Source organism: Protobothrops mucrosquamatus, unplaced genomic scaffold (genome assembly GCF_001527695.2).
Source record: "Protobothrops mucrosquamatus isolate PMUCROS unplaced genomic scaffold, P.Mucros_1.0 scaffold378, whole genome shotgun sequence".
NCBI classification, from domain to species: Eukaryota; Metazoa; Chordata; class Lepidosauria; order Squamata; family Viperidae; genus Protobothrops; species Protobothrops mucrosquamatus.
In genome coordinates, this window is record NW_015386710.1 from 944411 (window position 1) to 964643 (window position 20233).

Consider the following 20233-nt stretch of genomic DNA (forward strand, 5'->3'; position numbering starts at 1 on the left):
CCTTTCTTCTTTCTTCAACCGTCTCATCGAGAACTTCTTTAGTATCTCCTCTAATTTCTAAGACATTTTTGTTTTTCGGATGTTGTGTTCATCGACTGTAACAAAAAACGTATAATTTTAAAGAGATATATAATTTACGAAAGTGATTTTCCACTGGTCATTCTTTTTTAGACTATCTTTATTAAGTCTTATTCCATTTGTAAAACTTAACAAAATTCAATCATTGTATCCAAGAGGAGGTAGGGAGGGTTGAGTAGAGAAATTAACAGAACATTAAACCAGATGTGAAGAACTCTGCATTCCCTTTCCTTCTGCTTGTATTAGCTAATCATGCATGTTGATAGGTTGGATTTAATTGAACATTTGAACTTCAGTGAAAACATTTCTAGCTTTGTCAGATGCACTATCACCTTAAGAAATATCATAAGTTGGGAGACCAGCATCTGACCAGCTAAAAGCCCTCTGGAATGAAGTGTCCCCTGGTAGTCGTGTAGGTCTCACAATTATAACATTTTAGCTGTAAGCCCTGAAGACCTGCATGTTCTCCAAAAGCTGGGGTTTAGAAACTTGGAGCCTCCACCCCTAGCAGAAATGTGTGGGGTCATGTGTATTGTTAGTTGGACTTGTCATTTGTTCTTGCACTTTATTTCATTTTAATTCCTTTGCTGTTTCTAATGTTATTATATTGCTTTTTTTGGTTTGGTTTTATTGTTCACTGCACAGTAAGATGCCTAAATTAAATAAATTTAATTAACTAAAATAGAACTAAGGTTAAATAAAAAGGAGCTCAAAATTAATGACAACAATCATTAATTGATATTAATGATATTAAATGATATTAAAGTTGTGGATAGCTTCAGTTTCAGAATTGACTATTCATAATAAAAGAAGAAGCTATCAAGATAATACCACAGACCAGTATTTGGTAGGGTAGCAGTGAGGACCATGGAAAAGATACTCATCTGTCATGATGTGTTTATATCTACAAAGAACAGAATCATCCAAGCATGCTTCTGTAGAAGCATGACATTCTACAGAGTGAAAGTTGGAATTTGAAGCAGGACAGAAAGAGTATTGATACTTTTGTACTTTAGTATGGGGAAGACTCCTGAAGAAATTGCATAGCCAAATTATCATATTTTAGACACATAATGTGAAGACCTAACTCTCTTAAGAAGTGTATATAATGTAAAAAAAAAGAGGAAAGAAAGGGAAGACAGCCAGCAGTAAGGTGGATGGGCTCAACTAGAGCTGTGATGGATGCACTATTAAAAGAACCCATGAGCCCGGTTGAGGATAGACCAGCTTGGAAAAGATCTATCTATATACAGTAGTTGCCAAGATTCACCACTGATTTGATGGCAGACATTCAAGCAATCATTTAATACCACATTATCAAAAACATAGCCCTGTTTATTTAATTCATTTCTTTATTCCTAAAGTATGTATTCCAACCAAGTGAATTGATTCTGGTTGGTTAATAGTGAAAACAATCCCTAAGTAAAAACTCAACCTTCTTGAACCAACACACACACACACACACACACAAAAACTGGTTACCATCAATTTAACTGCCTGTTTAAAAAGGAAAATCTTCAAGGTTTTCTGCAGTGATGCACAATGTAACAGAATTGTTATGTTCATTTGCATGATTATCTCTGCATTCATATATGACCCATTCTTAATATGCCATTTGGGGATTGGCTGTGGCCAAAAGCAAATGACCTTACAATCTTCAACATTTCAGAGAATGCGAAATTAAAGTGAGCCAACTCAACCTGCCATTCAGGGAACATTTTCTATTTTTAATATAAATCAAGCCAAATGAATAGCAGAACTACAACTATTTGGTTTTTACTTATATAATCAAGGGAAAAGAAAAGTTTGCTTTAAGCAATGACCAAAAAACCTTGGAAGGTAATTTGTTTAAAAAGCCAGCATCAAGGTCCATTTGTAAATGCGGTACAGATCAATGTGACTTTTTGCTGTAATTCTGTCAAGTTAATTTATTCTTTTCAGGTTGACTTCTCTTGCCAGTTTTCTATTGTACAGAGGTCCTCCTGTAGGCAAAATGAGCTTTCTGCAGGATTTGCAACTTACCAAAGTATTTGTAGGGGATGAACTTGCATGATCTTCCCTGTGAATTTTTTTTTAGAATGGTCTGAATATTTTCTTTGGTTCACCAATCTGCCAGAGAGAGAAATCATCCCTACTTCCACTTCAACAATAGTTACTAATTTAGCAACTGATGAATTTGTGCATGTTCAATTTTACATTAAAAAGAAACCAAGTCAAACCAAGCCTTATTGTATATACCCAGTAGCATGAATGTGAAGCAGAAGAATAAAAAGATCCATCAGGATCTATAACCTTTTCCACTTCCTGCAGGCAGTTACATATTAAATGCAACTATTTGCAGGAGAAAAGCCTTCACTGGTCAGCCTGCATATGCCCTGACTTCCCTATGAGCAGGATTCTGACAGTGCAGCAAATACAAAATGCAAATCAGACTGCACAGTTCTGGATGATAAACAGCTATCTGTATCTGGAGACATTCTAGCACATTTTTCAGCTGCTGTGGGATATCCAAGAATACAACTGAGTAGGGAATACCAAGCTGTATATCAGCATTTCTCAAACTTGGCAAGTTTAAGATGTGTGAACTTCAGCTCTTAGAATTCCCCAGGATCTGCTGGGTAGGTAATTGTGGGAATTGACGTCTACACACTTTAAAGTTGCCAAGTTTGAAAAAGGCTAATATACCTTTTCAGATAGCATTAGAAACTTAACCCTATGTGTAATAAACTGCCCCCCAAAATATAATAGGTCTGACTGCAAAAGTTGTGTAAAGTAAAAATTCCCAAGGCTCTTTCCAAAATATCTGGCTCTAAAATCGGTTCTGATATCGCTGTTTTACTAAACTGACAGCTTATTATTCTAAATAGGAAACCTTCATTTTGTTTGCAAATAATAATACTAAAGTTTCTAACTACCAGCAAGAATGAGTCCTTACATTTAAAGAGCACCTGTCATTTCAGATCCATCATGTTAGCGGGCCTCCACTCACCTGCTGCCCGACATATCCCTCACCTTGTTGTGTCATTGCCACATCACCAGCCATCCCATTAACGTGAATGGGACTGTTGGTGAGTCAACAGTGGGTCAGAGGAGGAGCTGCTGTGGGACAGAGATGACAGTTGCTCTTTAGAAAATATTATTTAAATCGAGTTGATTTCAATCAAGCCTTTTTACTAGTGATTTACATCATGATTTAAATTGTGATTTAAATCAAGTTGATTTAAATCAAATCCATCCTGTTGCAAAAGAAAGTATATATCAACCCATACACATACATAACACACATATACATATATGTGTGTGTGTGTGTGTGTGTGTTTTGAGTGTGTTTTGAGTGTTTTTTGATGCACCCTGTCGGTCCAAATGTGGGAGGAAGAAATCTTTTCCCTGTATACTGGCTTCAGGTGTGGATATGTCAAGTGAGGGTCTGTGATGGGTCTTGTGACTTGACACACCCACACCTAAAGCCCTTATAAACAGAAGAACACTGACACTGACATCCTCTAAACTCAACTGAAGATGTTACCTAGCCTGGTAATGAAATGTTCCAAAACCAAGCCACAGGCTCAGAAAACTAATCTTCCCTCTCATCCTACATCCGAGCTATAGATATTCGCCACTATTGCCATTGTTTTTATCTTATGTTTAATTTTGTTCACCCTCCCATGTTACTTGTTGAGATGAATGACCACACAGAGTGAATAATTAAATAAATAATTCTGCTCTTCACACTTAATCAGAATTTGGCACATATAGCTAGAAAGAACATCCGGGCAGACACAGCATCAACTTTGGGTAAACTCAATTTATCCTAATCCAATTCTGAACCTGGGATTAAATTTAACTATTTATTGTTTAAAGAGGATAGCTACAGTAATTATGGTTTGAAATTGGTTGATCTGAATTTAGTCCTAATGGTAGGTGCAGGTATTTGTCTATAATCATGAAGAACTAGGTCCCAAAGGTGTTTTTCCCCAAAGGGCAGCTGAACTTTCTTTGAAAAAGTTCCAGTTCTCATCCAAGAAGCTTCTTCAGTACTGAAAAAGCTCCTTCAATGAGAAGCGAAATATTTTCAAAGAAAAGACCAAGAAAGTCCAGTTGCCTTTTGGAAAAAGAAGTATCTTTGGAACAACCATGCCTAGATGATTGAGAATCTCTATAGACATGAAGAACTATAGTTAACCAAAGTGGAAATGAAAACTGGGTATATGGAAGTAAATATGGAATCTTACAAGCCCAAAGCTTTATATGATTTGTTCAAGTCATGTTAAATTAAGATTAGCAAAAAGTGCTAATTGAGCACAGACTCACGTGTGGAATTTAGGAACTTTGGTTTGGGGCATTTGAAAATGATCAAGATATTTTTATTGCTTGTTCCATCATTAATCTCATCCTTCTTTGGTTAAACAAACAACATGGGTTTTTGCAGAAGAAGCAAGTAAATATGAATAATGAATTCCCATTATTCTTTTATAGTTGCTCTCTAATCTTCTCAGCAGTTATAGTTCTCTATTTGAACAGATGGCTCTCATGATAGAGATAAGAAGGTTATTCCCTGAAAAGAAAACATTTCATCTCTTATGCTGTATCAAAAGGAAACAACTTTAATAACTCACTTTACAGAATAAGAGAACATTTGGATTCTGTAACTTTGATGGCAGATGCTTCTACTGTGCCCAGCAGCAGTTTAGATGAGGTATCATTAATGGTAATGTTATGGCAGTTCGTAAATCAGTCAAGAAGAAAACAAAATATACTGCAATGGAGAAATAGACAAACAAGGACGCTCAAGAGATACTTATTCCCGTTGGGTTTATAAGATCAGTGTCATATTTACTAATTCTTCTATTTACACCATTTACATTGGTTGCCCAAGCAAATACTTCTCACAAAAATAATGTTCAAACAAAAGAGAATGTTAAATGTTGCATTTCTGCCATCAAATTATATTGAGATACCAGAGATTTTGTAAATATTAACATAGGGAAAGATTGGAGCATCTGTTATTACATGTTATATCTCTATCTATCTATCTATCTATCTATCTATCTATCTATCTATCTATCTATCTATCTATCTATCTATCTATCTATCATTACTTTTATAAATAACTGAGGGTTGCAAGCATACCTAATAACCCTTCCTCCTCCTATTTTTCCCCAATCTGGGCTGAGACAGAGTGACTGACCCAAAGACACCCAGCTAGCTTTTATGCCTAAGGTGAGACTAGAACTTACTGTCTCCCAGTTTCTAGCCTGGTGCCTTAACCACTAGACTAACTGCAGAAGAAGAATTAGAGTAAGTCTTGCTTGTTTAAAATCAAGAGTATATTGTACTGGTTTTATTCCATGCATTTCAGAAATCATACATTTTAATATTTTGTCATGGTGACATGACAAAACCATCATTACAGTCATATATCATAAGCTGATCATTGCAAGCCATCAGTCCACCATGTCGCAAATCTGTGGCTGATTATATTTAAAGATTGTCTGAGAGCAACAGTTAGTGAAGCTGGAATCAATCGTTCATAGATGCACTTGGAAATTATGCCTCTCCATAGACAATTTCTTTATTCTTTTTCAGATAGACACCTCACCTAAGGCAGTAATTTGTCTTAGGCAACAAGCTAAATTATGCAATTAATTAATTAGGCAATTAATCTGATATTTAAATTATCCAAGTTTAAATGCAACAGAAGAAGCAGAAAAAACATGTACAAAATAGTCCAGAGGTCAGAATGCATGATCAAAATATAAGCAGCAAATTCAAAGGATTAAGCAATAAGGCAAGACCTCAGCAATAAGAAGGGTGAAGTTTAAAAATGTAAGTTTGTGCCTGAGACGTTTCCGAACTCTCACATATGTCCAGCTAGTGCTAATTATCTGACCTGGATGCAGAGCTAATTAGGAGGAGCTCCTGAATACAAAATACAAACATTCCCATGAAGCAGCACCAAATTATATCAATGAGTGCATTGCCAGAATTGAATCTGCCCATCTGATATAGCTATTTAATATGGGCCTGTTGAGAGTTCACCCAGGGACTCACATCTGAGAAATACATGGGTGTAGACAAAATGACAGTTCTTCTCAGTAATAACTCCCATTGTTTAGAGAACCTTCCCATTTGGGTCCCATTCACATTCTAGTGGCTGCTAAAACTGTCATTATTCCAGTATGCCTTTACCTTAGTTGAGTATGAATTATCACTGCTGGAATTTTGAGTACTGTTGTTTTTATTATCCCGTAGAGTTTATTTAAAACACCATTGTTAAGAAAATATAAACTTAGCTCCGGAAAACAGAAAGATATAAAAAAGAAATTTTAAGATAGCTCTAACTTGATATTCTTTGATATGGGAGGAAAGAAGGAATATTGTTAAGCTTTCAGGATTGTTTTATTATAGCCTATATCAATAAAACAAAGTTAGAAAATGATGTGGTGTCTATTTCCTCATCTGGTCAATCTTAGCGGACCTTCATCTAGAGTCAAGCTGAGCTAAAGACAGAAAAAAAAAGTTCATACATGTTTTAAATTAAGTTAAATCATTTCCAGAATAAAGGAAGTATCTTTCAGACAGGAAGGCGGTGCAGAGAGTGGTGAGAATGGCCGAAAAGATCATTGGCTGTTCCCTCCCTCCTATCCAGGACATAGCACAGAAGTGTTGCTTGAGCAGGGTCCATAAGATTAATATCTGGGACACTACACATCCTCTTCACAACCTATTTTCCTTGTTACCTTCTGGGAAGAGGCTTCGTGGTATCCGTAGATTCAGCCATAGTTTCATTCCATACAGCATTAACCTTGTGAACTCTCAAGCTTCCTCCTTCCGTTTTATACTCAAGATGGATATTTAATATTTAATATTTATTTAATATTTAATAATTTGATTATTTAATATTTATTTGCTATGTATATGTAGGGGTATGGGTCTATACATATGTATGTTTTAGGTGTGTGTCATGTATGTGTTTCACTTTGAGAGCGGGCAACTAAATTTCATTTTTGATATGTGCTGTTGTGCCCACAGTAAAAAAAAATGACAATAAAGGTTATCTTATCTTATCTTATCTTATCTTATCTTATCTTATCTTATCTTATCTTATCTTATCTTATCTATGTAAAAGATGTGTGTAAACAGTGATTGTAGTCAATAGTGAACCTGGATCTATATTCCTCTTTCATGAGCAAAAACAACATCACTATAGTTAATTTGTGATATAAACTAATCCTACTCAACCTGACACCTTCCATATGTGTTGAGAATACAGCTCTTCAAATCTCAAGGCATCAGGACCAATATACATGCTGATCAAAGATTCTAAGAATTGTAATCACACAAAAAAAAAATCTAAATAAACACTGGAGTAGCGTAGTCCGGGTGTCCAATGTGGAAATTGTAATTGTCTACATCTGGTTCAAATAATTAAACCAAAGGGTAGTAATGGACAATAAATATGAAACAAAATACAGGCTCAGGGAGTTCTGATGACACTTAACAACATTTCAACATAATTCCAGAATGGAAGAGCAGACCTTATGCAAGAAAACAGAAGGGAAGAAAAATGTACAGTGCAACTGCAGATAATTTACTGTTTATACCTGCTATTGGTAATTATGAATACTGAGTCCTGCATAGCAGTTGCTAGGAGATTAGCTATCTATAGCTCCGCCAACCCCCAAGGTCTTTTTTAACTTGTAAAAGAATTAATGGGGATAGTTGGAAGTTACCATCCAATTAGTGGAATCTCATTCTTCAGAAGCCCAGAGGAGATTCACTTCTGTGTATGTCCACTCACAAACCTAGCAGCAAAGTGGAAGCCTAGCAACAATTTCAGCTATTGGAAGAGCACTCTTATATGGCATGGATAAAATCATTTTTGTTTAGCTGTCTCTCTGAAATGTAAAAGATCATTCAGGGGTAGCAGAAAGATCCATAATAAACTATCCAGGGCTTTCTTTACAACATAATTCTAGTATATGCCTAAGCAACATAAAACATGGTTTGTCTTAAATTTACCAGAATTATTATTAAAATATTTTTTTTTAACTCAAGTAACTTGAAAATGAAACATGTTACATTTTTTTACTCTGGAAAGAAATAATTATTATCTATTTGTCCTATGCAGTCCAGGGCTATTTTCTGCCAGCTTGAACTTTCTCTGAATTTCTTGCACACACACAAACACACGTGTGCGGGCACATACACACAGACACACAGACACACAAACACACAGAGTGAGCCCTCCCCCACACAATGATTTTGATAATGCCTCTTTCTTTTATGTTGGCAAAAACTCCCATCTCTGCATTCCTCCCTTTTTATATTGACAATGAAAAATAATGTACTGTGAAGTAGATGTACTAGTTGCATGTTTCTCTCTTGTGTAATAACCATGGATATGAAAGTTGAATTGTACTAAAAATATTTGAACCTAGGTGACTTGAATTCCCTGTTTACAGCAGCTATTCTCTATTCTTATTAAATAGAGTGCATAAGCCTATATTTCCCATGTCTATTTGAATACAGGTTTGCATGTATCTGGAAGATAAGGGAAAGAGCAAGTAGCAATGAAATAACTGATAATGAGGAAATTAATCATCTGGTTCTAATAGCAAAAGCAACTCAGGCAATTCTTGCAACAATAGAATGTTTAGAATGTAATTTCTGGGGGGGAAATGAGATAATTAAATCATCTCAACTTTTCAAGGAATTTCAAATTCAAATCACTGGAACAATCATTTGAAGTTGCTTTGTGGTAGCACAACAAAAGCACCAATCTTTGAAACATGGAAGTGACTGCATCTTCTGTAAGATCCTGTAAGGTAGAACATAGAATCCTAGGGCTGGAAGGGACCTTGGAGGTCTTCTAGTCTAATCTGCTACTTAAGGCAGGAACCATATATCTTCCCAGTCAAACAATGTTTCTGTAGCTCAGCAATGCTTGTTCTGTAATGCATACAATGTTCAATGTAGTAAAATATTCTCTAATTCAGGGGTCTCCAACTCCCAGTCCGTGGATCGGTACCGGGCCACGGCATGCCAGCAATCAATCCACACAAACAAAGCCCCATTCATGGGATGCAGGCAGCACATAAAACCACGCACTCTCCGGTCCATAGAAAAACCTTTCTCCACAGAACTGGTCCCTGGTGCCCAAAAGGTTGGAGACCTCTGCTCTAATTCAAAACTGTTTCTGTAACTCCAAGGGCTTCTTCTGATCACTGAAGATCACATCTAAAGAGTGGCAGGGCAGAAGTTTTCTCTCCTGAGAATTACAGCCTTCCCCCCTCCACCCACCTCCCTGAGGTAACAAAGCTCTCTACTATTCAATAAAGGGAATTATTTGTAGCTCAGGGTTGAACTGTTACCTCCCGTTTTCTCAAGTTACCTCCAGGATTTTCCCAGATCATCTGTAGATGTTATGTATCTATGCCAAACCACTTTTACCAAAACTTGCAATGAAATGAAAGAAGAATGTGTCTGTTTAGGCATGTGCCTGTAGACATGGCCTGGGAAGGCTATATCAAATTCTTGGATAAACATGACCATGGCAGTGGTTTGAAGAATAACATTTGGCTCAAATGAAGAGCCCTTCCAATTGATTTTTACAAACATATTATTTATTATATAATTAGCTCAGATTTGATGAGATGTATCATGAATGAGTAGAACACTATAGGAAACATGTAAAATAGCTTTTTACTATTTTTACCAAGACTCCCACTTGCAAAGCACAAACTCAGAATAATTCTTTGCCCTGTATGTTGAAAAGAAATGATGCACAGATAGTCCTCAACTTACGATTTGTTGTTTAACAACCATTCAGAATTATGACAGCTTTGTAAAAGGCTCTCATGGCCATCGTAAAATGTCATGCTGCCCCTCCCATGGTCACATGCCTGTATTTCGAGCACTTGGCAACAGCCTAAAATTTATGACTGGTTGCCGTGTCTTGCAGCCAAAATACAGGTAGTCCTTGGCTTACAACTTAGTGAACTTCATTTTGAAGTTACAATGGCACTGAAAAAACTGACTTACGACCGTTTTTCACACTTACGACTGTTGCGGCATCCCCGTGGTCATGTGTTCAAAATCAGTTAGATGCCTGGCAACTGACTCATATTTATGACAGTTGCAGAGCCTTGGGATGATGTGATCAGCTTCAGCAACCATCTGACAAGCAAAGTCAATGGGGAAACCAGATTCACTTAACAACCATGTTACTAATGTTAGCAGCTGCAGTGATTCACTTAACAACTGTGGCAAGAAAGACTGTAAATACCCCATTTTAAGTGAATTGTTTACAAAACGAATCGTTGTCTTTACAACCCATGTTAACACCTGCATACAACTTCTAATGGACATGGTACCAACGTCTCAAAAACGACCAAAAACCGTTTTTTTGTAGGTACACCCTCTTACCCAAGTGTGAATACTGGCGTACTAAGTAAACCTCCGGTGGTATCTTTGTTGTTATAGGATCCACTCATGTGATTGCCTTGATTTATGACCAACATGACTTACAGTCGAAACTGTGGTCCCAACTGCAATGGTAAGTTGAGCATAAGCTAAGAATTCTACACACAACTGCTTTTCTAGTAAAAATAAAATAATAAAATAATTACTATTGTGCCATCTTTGAGATGTGTGGCTATCCAATCGGCTCTTCTCCATCTTTATTGCCTTGAGCATCAGTCCAATCTCACAAGCAATAAAGGAAAATCAAAAAGAGAAGAAAGAGAAAAAATATTTTTAAAAATCACTTTTTAATTTTAAAATATTAAAAATTAAACATACAATATTGCAGACTCTGGAGTATAGAGTTGCCCAATTTCAAATATACAGCAGATGGTTAAACTATAAAATCCTAAACACCACAAGTAAGTGCTGATCTGTTACAGTTCTGTTAGCCTGCAAATGTTATTGAGTTCAGGTAACTGCTATGGGGAAAATTATGGTGTGAACATGTGAAAGAAAGGGATTGTTCTCATGCACACCCTATACTCCTTGCCGCGCGCGCCCTGGCAAGCGCGCCGCCAAGAGAGTCGCGCTTGGTGAAGTGCAGCTTGGAGTTCCTCTTCTTCCCTGAGATCGGCGCCGGCGGAGGAGGTAGGAATGGAGCGTGGAGGCGGAGCTAGAGCTCCAGCCCACGCCACTCCATCTGCGGTGCTGGGAAGAGCTGCTCGGCGTCAGTCTCCTACGGTACTGCCCCTCGCTCGGAGCACGATGCCTGGGATCGTGCAGTGAAGCCGGAGCTTTTGCGCTCCTATCCGGCAGGGGTTTATCCTCTTCGGCGACCCACTTCGGCGACCCACTCGGCCCCGGCGGCTCTCTTCGGAGGCCTCGGTGGCCCTCTCCAGCGACCCTCTCCGGTGGCTCCGGTGGCCCTCCCCAACGGCTTTTTGGCGGCCCGTTCCAGCGGCCCTTCCCGGTGGCTTCGGCGGCCCCCTCCAGCGGCCCTCTCCGGCGGCCTCAGCGGTCCTCCTCGGCGGCCCTTTCCAGCGGCCTGGCGGCCTTGGCGGCCCTTTTTGGCGGCCCTCTCCGGTGGCCTCGGCGATTCTTTCCGATGGCCCGGCGGCCCTTTCCAGCGGCCCTGGCGACCCTCTTGGGCGGCCCCCTCCGGCGGTCTCGGCGGCCCTTTTCGGCGGTCTGGATGGCCTTTTTGGCCTCGGCAGCCTTCCGGTGGCCTCGGCAGCCCTCTCCAGCGGCCCTTTCCGGCGGCCTCGATGGCCCTCTCCAGTGGCCTCCGCCGGCGGCCGCGACGCCTTTTTCCGGTGGCCCTTTCCGGTGGCTTCGGCGGCCTCTTCGTGGGTTTCCCCGGCGGCCTCGGCGGCCTTTTCCAGCGGCCTGGCGGCCCTCTTCGGCAGCCCGCCCGGCCTGGCGACCCTAGCTGGGTGAGATCTGGGGCCAGATGGTTTGACTAGGACCGGTTGGACTGGTAGTGTGGTTTGGCGTTTAGGCCGGGGGAAGATCTGGGACCTGGCGGCCTGACCGGACTGGGGTTTGACCGGGGGGACCTGTGGTGTGGCCTGGCCCCGGCCCGGCTTGTGCCGGGTGAAGATCTGGGNTATACTAAAAGCATAGTTACTGAAAGTGCGTAAACATGTACATAACACATGCAGAGGAAAGAAATTAAAACTTAACATAGCTTCTGCTTAAATATGTATCTCTTACTTAAACCTTCTTAACCTTTCTTTAACCTTCCTTAAATCCCAAAGCAAAGTCTGCTTTTTTCTCCCTGCAGTTGCTGTATCCTCTGTGATTTATTTCGGTCATTTATCAGAGCTCTGCCCTAACTCAAGCACAGCACTTTCCTTCATCATTTGCCCAAAATTCTACTTCTAATTCTCAAGAACAAAGCTTTTCAAATCCAGACAGAGAAGAGTGGAACATGTCACTTTGCATTCAGAAGGCTTGCTTTTTCCCATGTTGATTCTGGAAGTGGGTATTTTCCCAGTCTTGAAGCTAGCTGTCACTATTGTGAATGTAGGCTGGCATCACAGCAGTGGGCAAGTAATGAAATATGAATCCTGATACAAACCCCGGTATTTAACAGCATAATAGTATAACAGAGTTGGAAGGGGCCTTGGAAGTCTTCTAGTCCAACCACTTGCTCAAGTAGGAAATCCTACACCATTTCAGACCAACGGCTATCCAGTCTCTTCTTTAAAACCTCCAATGATGGAGCATCCACAATTTCTGGAGGCAAGCCATTTCACAGGTTAATTGTTCTCACCATCAGGAGAGTTCTCCTTAGTTCTAGGTTGGCTCTATTGTATGTAATTGTATCTGATATCAGAATGTAAATATGGATGGTTGCATATTTGGTTGTCAAAAATGTATAAAGGTACTTCAAGTGTACTCTAAAAATGTACCGAACAAATTGTTAAAAATGTCTACTTCAAATGTATGCTGGAAATCTAAATGTAAAGAAGGAACATTTTAACCATCTATAGTGAACCTGCAATAAAGCAAAGAAATTGTGGAGTAGGATTCATATTTTATCATTCTTAAAATGAATATAAAGATAAAACCAGAAATTTTTCTCTTGGGCCTAATGGACAAAGAAGTTGAAAAAAATGGAACTTTGATATTATATGTGCTGACAGCAGCAAGAATACTCTATGTGCATAAGTGGAAAGATACAGTACTTTCATTCCCCAAATGAATGACTGGCTGAAAAGTTGCTGGAGTTAGCAGAAATGGCTAAATTGACTGTTCTAATTTAAAGAAAAGAATATAACTAACTTTGCAATAGTGGTGGATATCTGTAGCTAGAGTGTAGGATGAGGGTGAAGCTTTGTTCTCTGAGCCTGTGGGTTGGTTTCCAAATGTTCGTTACCAGTGAGGTAACATCTTCAGCAGAGTTTAGGGGATATCAGTGTCAGCTAAACAGAAGAACACTGACACTGACATCCCCTAAACTCCGCTGAAGATGTTACCTAGCCTGGTAATGAAATGTTCGGAAACCAACTCACAAGCTTGGAGAACGAACCTTCACCCTCATAACTAACTTTGTTTTCACTTGGAAACTACTTTTGGACTTTGTGCTTCAGGTGGAAAAATATGAAACTTTGATTTTGGGTCTTGCTGATTAGGTAGGTTTGTTGTTAAGGGAATGGCTAATTTATATTACTGCATAAAAGTAAAAAGTTTGCATATTATTACCTTAGCCTATTGCTCTAAAAACAACGGAAAGTCATTGTTTTTCTTTTTCTTTCCCCTTTTTCACTATACTTCTTCTTCCCTTTTTCCTCACCTACTTTTCCATTATTTTAATTTTTCTTTCTATTTTATATTTCAATAAAACTAATAAAATTAAAAATGCAAATATGAACAGCTAGGATTGCACAGTGATATTTTTTTTTCATTATGTTTCATGAACCCATAGTTTCAAAACTGATTTCTATACAATTTACTCCAGGAAAGTAATGTTAGAAGAGTGGCCAGGTTGAGAACACAACCTACATTCTATCAAACAAATAAGAATATTTTCAAGATCTGTATAAATACCCTTATACTTAATGACTTAAGGAAATGATGACTTGTACATGCAGCTGAACTATAACCAATTTATTACATGGAAACAAATTTTAGATCAACTTTTTTGTCTGGTGAGCAAATCTATTAGGAGGAATAGCTCTAAAGAGTTTGCTATTAAGGGGTAAAATTTAATAACTTTCATCAAATGAATAGACCTTAGTAATGGAGAACTAATGGGCAAAATGGCAAGTTCAGCATTACAAATAACAAAGCAGCAAGTTAGTCCAGTAAAGTAGTTTCAAATCTTTATTTGTTCAGCCAAACAAATGCTCAGACTTAAATACATTCATGAAAACTGAGTGCCAATTTAAAATTGCGTATAATCTTTCATAGTAATTGCTTGCACACTGCAGGTAGTTAATAGATTTCGAAAAGGATAGCTTTGCCCTGTGACAAGCAAAATTGTCTCCTGGTAAAATTTACACCTTTGCTACTAATTAGCATTTCCATTAAAATGAACAGCTTCTCACAATAAAGAAATTTAGCTAAAGTGTTGTTGCGTATGAGCATCACAAGACTATTGAAAGCTAACGATTAGCCAAAGCAACAGTTTGTAAAAATCTGTCCTCAGAAGAGAAAGCCATCTAGTCCTTATCAATTAATTGCAATGCAGTGTATGCCAGATGCTTTATCTGATGTGTTTCTAGAATGACAACAGCTAATAGCTCTCTGGACAGTTCACAAACAAAGATTATAGCACAACCAAATATAAAATCTCAATCTGAAACAACCAAAGAATAAATCTACAAATAAAGGACAGTAGGATTGCAAAAATCTAAAAAGCACTAAAAAGTATTCTGTTGTGAAATATCACTCCTTAAATACACATTTCACTTTCCAGGGTAATCCGGCTTCATCAAGAGGAATCCACATAGCAAAACCGCTTGTTAGGAGATCCAAGGCTGGTTAGAATATTAGAGGAACCAAAATTAATTTAGAAACTCACAGTATGAAGATGTTAAAATTTAAGTCCATTGAGGCAAGAAACAAACAAACAAAAAATAAAATTAGTAAAAATGTATTAACTCTTGATTACTTTCAGATATTTGGATAGGGAGATTTTGAAGACATATAATGTTATTTCAGTTCTACAGTATACAAGAGGATCAGCTATAAGAAATATTACATGAGAAAGTTGCTCACTGAATCAACTGATTCCATTTAGGCATCTAAGTTCCTTTTGTATCAACTATTAATGATCTCGATAAAATGACTTCTTAACATTCCATCTGATTCTACAAATTAAAAGTTTTTTTGTTGTTATTGTTTGGTTCTTGCATGAAATTCACATGCAACTTATATGTCATGTTTGTGAGCTAAAACTAAGTCATGCTGCATTAAAAATATGAAAGACGTGAATAAGGAAGAATGTCATAAAAACATAAAATCTCACTCTAGAAGAAAATAACCAAGAATTCCTTTAGCAACTAGTCTGTCACAAAATAGAAGTTTGCAGTTCCAGCTTTAGACAATTAAAATGGTTTCCATTGATCAGGGAGAATTAAGTGGATTATAAAGTTCTAAGCATTTCAGGATCATAATAAACTATTACCCATTTTCTTTTACTTTTTTTTTTCATCCCTAATCTTACAGATCATCTGGAACCTGGAAATGCTGTTACTGAGATGACATTTTAATAATAATGTTAATAATAATCCTCTCCTTCAAGGTCACCTGCTACTTAAATGAGAAATCAAAATTAAGGTAGGAAAGTCAGTTCTAATATTCTGTAAATTAGCTAACTCCTAGGAGTTCAGAGAAAAAAAATCAGACTATAACTCTCCATTTTCCAAAAGGCAAATTTTCAATCACCTTGGAGTCTCTCATTTCAAGAAAAAAAAAGAAATCACTTGTTTTAGTTATTGAGGTAGGAGAGGGAGGGAGGGAGGGAGGGAGGGAGAGAGAGAGAGAGAGAGAGAGAGAGAGAGAGAGAGAGAGAGAGAGAGATTGGAGAATGGTTCTTGTTGGATTTTAACATTTGCAACAACACTGGACAAGGGGAACTTCTGAGAGTCCTCAGAGTTATTGCAGCATTCCCAGTCATATGATTTGTGATTTTTGATGATCTTTACCAGTTTCCCACAAGCAAAGTCAGCAGGCAAGCTGGCAGGAAGCTGGAAGTCACGATCATGTGAGGTCTTCACTTAATGACATGTGTGGTCCTTGTTTAACAACAGCAACCAAGACTGCCAGAATTGTCATTGCTAAGCGATGCAGTCATGTGATACTAGGCTTTACACTTAGTGATGGAGTTCCCAGTCCCAATTCCCATCGTAAGCCAAGGACTGTCTGCATTTAGTGGCACTTGGGGAAGATTATGAAAGAGACAACTTGCTTGAGCATAATCAATTATACAGGCAACTTTCCTTAATATGATACTAGAGGGTAATATTTACAAATAAATAACACTCTCCCAAGTCACAGTTTATATCTTGCATTTACAGGCAAGAAAAGGATTTTTAGAGACAATGCATCACTTTGAACAGAGGTGCCACTGCTTCCTGAACAATTTGTTCAGAAATTTGGCACTTCCCTGATCTTCTTTATCTATCACTTGGATTGTCACAGCTTCATTACGCATCTTAAAATTATTATATGACACTGATCAATTGCTCAGTCTATTAATATCAACTGCTTATGTAAAGCCTTAGAAACAATTCCAAGTACAGGTTCTCTCACCTGGCTTGTAGCCATTTGTTTCCTTCAACTACTATGACAAACACATCATTCAATGTCCTAGCATACTTGAAAGATATGGATTCAATAAGTTAGCAGTCATAAGGGAATAAATTAGATACATGAATAGCATATCACTTCAAGATAATTTTCAAGAGAAAATTATTGTTATCTAAGATTTGAGCTCTAAGACTATCCTGCTTTATATTTATCTTCAGTTACTGTATGTGTTTCATAATGAAAATGGGAGATCAAACATTGTAAGTTTAACTATACACTGTCCAAAAATAGAAAGCGAGTGTAGAATAGTGAAATTTTGCTTTTGATCTTAAAAAGGTCTCAAATTTTCTTTCCCCTGCTAGGGAAGGTCCAGTTATCTCTCTGTGTGACAAAAAGCACATTTTTCTCTTCCTGTGAAAATGTGAATGCTGTCTGAGACAAGAATGTGTTTATTCTCTGACTAAGCTATATCCAGAAACCCAATTTGCCCAAGAAACTCTGAGAGAACCAACCATCTCTCAGCATAGCTTATCTTATTATGTTTTTATGTCAAATGTCAGCATAGCTTATCTTATGCTTTTATGTTAAATGTCAGCATAGCTTATCTTATCATGCTTTTATGTTAACTGTAAACCAATCACTTCAGCTGAATTTGCCCAGTATACTTGGCTAAAATGGGGTAATTCCGTATTTTCCATCAACCTAGCCATATTTCTAATAAAATACTGTCAGATTCTTTTGAGCATGAATATTTTAGTTCCTTATTCACCTTGAATAGCAACACCTTCTGTTTGAAATCAGATTTCTTGAACATATGCAACAATATTTTAGATCCTGGAAAGTAACATCTTGGTGAGTCCAAACACATTGTTTTCTACAGGATCTACAAAAAACTTTACAGATGTTCTGATAATTCTTAAATATATAATTGAACTTATTTTAATTATCGACAGATCTGTATGTGTATTTCCACATACCTAACCTTTCTTTCCCTTTTTATTCTCTCCCCCAAATAAATTATTTTATATTCATGATTCCTGGCTTCTTCTTTTTTTAAAAAAGTGATTCTTTAGAATTACACTCTGAAATCTTTTCTATTTGTTGAGAGTACACTTTTATCCAAATATTCCTTATACATGTATGATGTTTTGCAACATTTTGATGGGAGTCCATGTCCTCTGGGTTTCAGAATAGCAGATATAAAGATTCTGCATGGTTTGATATTTCTAGTATGTGTTAGTGCCGGAATATAGCAACTGTAGTGCTAGGCTCACAAGAGCCAAATCAATATTGGCTGAGATTTTCAGCAAGGTGATGATCACAGCAAGAAATGGTCAGAAAAAGAATGATAGATAAGCCTCCAGATTCAAGGGCAATCAATTGCTTAAGGACAAAGATTATAAAATGGTATGGAATCAAATCAAGACCCCACCAAAAGAGCAAGTAGCTTCTCATGTTTTAGTTGTTTCATTTATACACACAAACAAAAAGCTTCCACTTTGCCAAAAAACCCACAGAGAAAAAACAGAATTGATTGATCCAAAACACTAATTGGGAAAATGGATCATTTGCTAATAATGGTTCATGGTAGTGTTAGATGTATACTGAAAAAAAAACTCACAAGCTAAAAGGAGTAAATATTTGGCAGTGGGTTTTGAAAACTGTCCAAGCAGCAACAATGCTTGTTCAATTATTCAGAGTAAGATCAACTTCTAGTATCAGATTGTTGGCATTACTTGGGGAAAACAAAAAGGAGACTGTGCGTAGCATAACTCTACCCTTCACAAATCTATCATGCACAATTTCAAAGTGGATACAAAAGCAGTATTCCTTTTCTGATATTATTCCCAATGGCTTTTCAGAGGCATAATTTTTGCTTTTAGCTTATAGCTCTCAAATCGAATGCATTAAACTCAGAACTAGAATATTAAAGTTATCAGGCAAGTATACATTAGGAATCAGCATTTTCCATCAGCATTCACAAGGTTGTTTTATGAAATTGTGTCATTTCCATATAAGCATTAATACTGTTCCATAAAGGATATTGCTACTAAAGTATTGAAAGTATTAATCAGTATTTTAAGCTGTTACAGACTTTTCTTCTCTATTGAAGGAAACTTCATTACAAAATATATAAACTCAGGTTATTTAATCTAGCACTATTGAAGATGCCTGCAAAAAGGATATTACAGCAGGTTTTTTTTTACAGATGTTTGCTTTCTATGGTTAGAATTTGGTCCTCTCTTAAAATGTTGGTAATGGATCCCAACTGCAGAAAGAAATTATTCTGAATTGCAATTAATTTATTAAAGGCATGTTAATGGAAAACTATGAGTATACATTAATGTTAAGTATTCACTTATGACCTCATCTTACTTACAATTCCATTTGGAAGACATAACTGCAGAGAGAAAAGCTATATCCCCCAAGGCAGCTCGGGTAATCTACACTTAGATTCACAATCTAAGACTAGCGGAAGTTTAATAATTTAAGTCCAACTAAGGATTTAAGAATTAAGGTACCATTTAAGAATACTGTATAGGCAGTTCCAAGTAGGGCAATTTATAGTAGAACAGAAGCCATTATGGACTTTGGAGGAGTGGAATACAATAACAGATTGTTAACAGAGGGCTTTGAAGTGTAACCTTGCTGTTGGCTTTACCTGGTAACCATGTTTTTTTTATGAGGGTGAAGATTCATTCTCCGAACTTGTGGGTTGGTTTCTGAATGTTTCGTTACCAGGCTAGGTAACATCTTCAGCAGAGTTTAGGGGATGTCAGTGTCAGTGTTCTTGTTTATAAGGGCTTCAGGTCTGGGTGTGCCTAGTGAGGGTTTTGTGATGGGTCAGGCGTGAGTCATCAGTGAGTCTTGTGATGGGAGCTTACATCAGGTCAGTCATTTGGATGTGAACTGCTGGTGAGGGGGCTTGTGTGGCTTAGTTGAGGGTCGGCACTGTCTCTGGTTGGCTGTGCGGTTGATTTGGATTCTGAGGGGTTCGTAGACAGGTTATAGGTCAATGTGTCTGTTGATGTAATTGCTTGTGGAGTGCCAGGCTTCGATGAACTCACGAGCGTGGCAGGTAGTAGTGTGGCCAATGATTTTTGTGTTGCTCCAATTGAACTGGTGCTGTTTGGTGTTGATGTGGGTAGTGATTAAGAATTTGGGATCATGGCGTTTGACTGCCAGCTGGTGTTCATGGGTCCTGGTTTTTAACTGATGTGATGTTTGTCCATGTAGAATTGGTTGCAATAGTTACAGTTGATTTTGTAGATTACATTGTTTCTTTCATCCTTCTATATGCTCGAGAATTCATTGAAGCCTGGCATTCCACAAGCAATTCCATCAACAGACATATTGACCTACAACCAGCCCCTGGAACCCCTCAGAATCCAAATCAACCACACAACCAGAGATAGCACCGACCCTCAAC